Here is a 5,232-nt window from a genome sequence, read left to right on the forward strand (position 1 = left end):
AACGGACCGACGTGGATCCGGATATAGCGAAAACAGGAAGTGGACGGAGAGACACCGACCATTAAACCGAAACCAATACTCTGAAAGGAGCGATCGTTAGCGTTGGTGTGTGGCTTGTGAAGTCCCGACAAACCTTTGACAGATGAAACGGGCATTCTCTGAGCATATTTTCCGCCAATGATTTCAACGGATATACGGGTATGCGGTACCGGCCTGCAATGAACGTGCTTGCCTGAACGATCGTTCGGGTTGTCCTATAACCTCCACGCTAGCCACGCGAATAAGCAGTCTGTGAGGATCTGCCACGCTAGCCGTGTGGCAGATCCATGCAGGTGGATCATTTTTTGTTTTTTACGGAGAGAGTATTTAGAAAATGATAGCGTTTGCTCAACTGCACTTGAACGGTCACTTCTGTCTGCGTATTTCGTTGAGTATAAACTGGAGCCTCCATTGTCTTCACCGCATTGAATTCCCTCGCAGCCGAGGTGATGCGGGTAATAGTTGGACTGTTTTGCTTATTACGATCCGTCATGTTTGACACATAGCCAAACATGGGATCGATCAACGATCAGTCTCTTGAAAGAAACTGTTATGGCTTATATTCTCTTTTGATTTGTGGGAACGTTTAAGTCAGCAATTCATAAGAGAGCCAGTTATTTTGTTGTTCGTATGCTGTCTATCACCGCTGATTACCGGCGCTTGGCAGATAGGTGTATTCGTACTTTCCAGCGACCGAGCCTGCGAACCAGCCTGTTTGTCCTGCTATCTCTGCAGGGTAAAAAAGGCGATGAATCCTTGATCGCATCTGTTTTGGTGGATTCGGTATGTACAGTCAAATTAAGTTTACGTTATCGGCCATTGCATCATCGTCTATAAAGAAAGGAAAGTTTCTTTTCGGATGTGTAACTACAGCGCCGTAGACCTTCTATTTTCCAAGGGGGGGGGAGGTGCGCGTTGCCTTCTCGCCAGAAGTGGAGATTGAAGCTAACGAAAGCACGCTGGGATTCCATTTACTATGTATTTTGTCAATAAAGGCAACGTGGGCGTTATTTTGTTTACATGCCACTACTAAAAGCTCGTTACTTGTCACGTAAACAGAGCCCCCCCCCCCCCCCCCCCCCCCCGTAGTCTACGCCTATGTGTAACAAGGTTTCATACAGGTCAAGTAGATTTCTTCGTGGGAACATAGGGTCCCAAAGTTATTTACGTATTTTTATTGTCTCGTTTTTAGCGCCGCGTAATTCTTTCGTTTATAGTAAACGAGCAAAAGCTTCATTTTTTTTTCGACGACGCCGTCAGCCACGTCATTAGAACAAAGTGAATTGAAACGCTTCCTAGAATACTTGGCGAATTTTCGTGGCCCGTCCGCTCGGTGGCGCTCGCTACGCTATAACCCGCCCCATGGACAGAAGCGCGACGGAACCGGTGGAGCGTTGGATGCTCATTGCCTGCGGTGGAAAGTGATTCCTTTTCGGTTCTCATGGTGAACATGATGTATGCACAAAATATTTTGTAGATTGAGCGTCGTACGAAAACGGTTCTTTTTCCGTTGCTCGTAGAGGCGGTTTTACTAGATCGAAGTTGCTTGTACCTGCTCGAGTGCAGTCAACAGTGAAGAACCGTTTTTGGACGACGCTGTTCCGTAGAATTGGTCAATTGGTAGAAAAACGCTGGCCGTCAGATCATTGGGAAACGCAATATATTTGGACCAATGTTAAACTTTTCGCCTCAACTGACGCTAAGAGAAAATCGGCGACAATTCCGTGGCGTTGAAAATCATGTCGCCTCTCAAAACCCGCAAGGCAGCCACTACGTCGCTAGGGGGCGCAAACCGCCACCCGATTAAAATGGTTCAGCCGTAGGCATTTATAATTCATTCATCCAGCCAAATTAAAATGAAGTGAGTGTTGAGTATGTTCATGATTTTGAAGAATATAGGCCCCATCTCATTAAGCATCTCATACCAAGACTGTGTCCGAGTAAGTTCCGGTCCACGCGCCAATCTCATCTTTTGCGTACTTCGCGGAAACCTCCGAAAAAAACGTGACTTGGGCTCGTTGATAATGAGCCACGTGTTTAATATCCATTTCCGCCTAATTAGATTAGACATAACGGTATCGGTGATGAATGACTGGAAAACCAATCAACCTTTGATCCCCTTTTCGTTCGTTCGTACGACCCCTCCGCCGCTAAATCTTCGTTCGCGTGAATATCATCTTTCCTTCCCCACGGACGATGTTCTGGTTCCATTTATCATCCCGAAAAAACCAATAGATCTTTGGCACCTGCGGGGCCCCTAATGAAGTGGCAGGGAGGATGCTTACAAACAGTCAACAGCACAAGAGACAGCACAAGCAGCGGGCTCGCAAATAAGAAAATATATATTACAACTGGGTGCGTTCTTTGCGGCTACTTTGCCAACGTAATCGAAACACGCGTTCGACCCCTTTGCCAGCTAGGTTTTATTTATTCTTGTCTATTATGCTGCTACGTCTGCTAGTAAATTGACTCCATCAGTTCCACTACAAAAGTAAAATAGGTGAATTACGTGTTTTTTTTTTTCTTCTGCGCGATCGTTAATACATGTTTTCGATTTCTCTTTTTCACTCTTTCCTCGAAAACGCAGATGGTAAATCAATTCTGCCATCAAAGACGCGTCCTGATTCCCATCTTAGCAGCGTGGGGACAGAACACCTAACTGGCGCTAGAAAACTTGTTTGTTGCAAATGAATCTCTGTCAAGTATAAGAAGTATGGCCAGCCATTATATGTGTTATGGTGACAAAGGTTATGCGAAAGTTCATCCTGCTTCATATTTCACATACCACGTACCAGAATCAATAAAATATGTGAATTGTATCTCTATTAATTTTGAACGTATTATTCTGATTTTATGTTTGACTGCACACTATGTACATTTTACTTTGTAATTAGCGGCTGAGAATAAGTCAGAGCCTGACAATGCGTCGCACAACTTGGCAGCTCGAGGTGCTCTATGTAGCTTTGAGAGGTATTTAGTCATTTGGCAATACACCCAATCTCTAAAGGAGCATCTTGCAGGTGGAGCAAAATCAAACCATAACACGCATTAATAAATATCGATAACAGATAGAAAACATAATTTATCCAACCATATAAAAAATACTTATCTTATAGCGTGTGCTTAAGCGAATAAATAAAAAAAGTTCCAACCTATCTAATAATAAAAACAAAACAAACAGTAACGTGGAACAATATGCTAGCCGCGGCAGACCTCTTGGTTTGCGAAAAATACTAATTGTCTAGATAACGAATTAAATTTGACTAAATATCTTTTTAATTTGTGAAAAGAAACATATGGTATCAATCACAAACTGGCCGAGCGTTGTCTAAAGACCCTAAATCAGTAAATTTGAGGAGGGCTGGAAGTGCAAGTGGAGCAAGCGGGGAAGGGGAGAGAGAGTTGAGCTAAAAGTTTCACTAGTGCAGCAGGTAGAAGCCTGGCAATGCGACTTAAAAATTTACTACCTCACTGGGTTAAAAAATAAAAGTAAACAATTATAGCTATCATGCACATACTCCAGATTGCGCTTAGTCAAAATTGCCCCGTTCCGAAGTCACCCGCTCCGCTCTTTAGAAAGCAGAGAATATAAGATATTAAAATGTTACAAAGAAGTTATCTTTATTAATTTATAATCATATCAAATTAAAACCAACTGGCTCTTCTATAAGTGTGTTTAGAAAGATCATTTATAAAATTATCGACACACCAGCTGCACAAAAAAAAACAAAAAAAAACGAATAAAGTATGGCACACATAAATTAGATTATCAAATACCTGGACTTTTAAATGGCAACTCTGATATCATGGCTTTGTTCAGGGAGGTATGCCTGTGCAAGCTTCAAAGAAAAACGCAGATGTTATCTATTGTAATTTCGAAAGTAAAAAGTTGTTTTTATTTTTGTTTTTTCTCGTGCTGAGGTGCTGCCTCTTTTGTGCAACGTTTATATGCAGGCTTAGGGATTTTTTTTGTAGGAATGGTTGGCTGATTTACATGTTGCTGATGTCATTTTCTCTGATATGTTGCTGAGTGTGGCAGCATTGTTTATCGTGTTGGTGCAGGAATCTGAATTTATTTTCATATTCTTTTTTTCATAAAGTTTCTTTTTACTGGGGTTGGGTTTTTTGTTTGATTTTTCCTGATCAAGCAGTTTTTCGTCGTTTGTAGTACTTTTATTTTGTCCGGGCCTGCTGGAGGGTATGACTTTAAAGGAAAAAAGGGGGGGGGGGGGGCTGTCGCCTTGTCAGGCATGTCGATACTTTTTGTGACAACCCTCCAGACAGCTGTATTCCTCAAGAGTTGTCTCAATAAACTATAATTTGATTTGATAAAATGACAATGAAATCGTTGAAAAGTTGCAAGCGAGCTCAACAAGAATAACGATAATAATCGCTGGATTCACGCGTGATTGCAGTCCGGCGAACGTGTCCCTGGGTTCACTTTCGATCGGCCCTTGTCCTTCGCCAAACGCTTGAATTTTGTACACGCTTGTCCGTGACATCGTTTGTATCCCATACTGTGCTTGTAACTTCTCAAACTTTCAGCCTCTTAAACTATTCTCTTCACCAGGAATGTAATTATATCTTACCCCTGATCCACGGCTACCGACACATTACTCGACGCCATAATATATCTAACTATCGCGCATGCGTCAAACGCGTCATATCGGGTGGGGGGTAGTCAAGAAGGATTAAGGCAACGTCCTCCGCAAGTTTCATCGTGCAACGTGTTTTCAGCGATTTCTTTTGGAGTATGCTCCCGGTCATCAACCTTGAACAACCCTCGTAAAATAGACAAAAAGTGCCGACGTCGCGTTCGCGCCAGCAATGCAACCTCACAAGTCGCTTCCTCCGATGGGCGTAGCGAACGGTCGCCACGCAATGCAACCTCACAAGTAATGTGTCGCGGAGAACTCCGCCACTGGAGCCGGCACTAATTTCAGTTGACGTGCTCCGAATCTGTAACATCCGTTACCGCACCGCTCTAACCCTTAGGGCCGTCACCACGCCTTCCACGAAGATCCCCCCTTCCCCCCTTTTCCCCTTCCCCCCCCCCCCTCCCTCCCCACCTCTCAAGGCCAGAGGTACTTCTTTCTTACAGAAACTATACCGATGTTACGTAAGACCGTGCTCTGACATGTCTTACACTCGGCGCCATGTATTCCGCTTTCTCTCTTATTTTTTTTTTTTTTT

Source organism: Ixodes scapularis, unplaced genomic scaffold, assembly GCF_016920785.2.
Source record: "Ixodes scapularis isolate PalLabHiFi unplaced genomic scaffold, ASM1692078v2 PGA_scaffold2__306_contigs__length_199485367, whole genome shotgun sequence".
NCBI lineage: Eukaryota > Metazoa > Arthropoda > Arachnida > Ixodida > Ixodidae > Ixodes > Ixodes scapularis.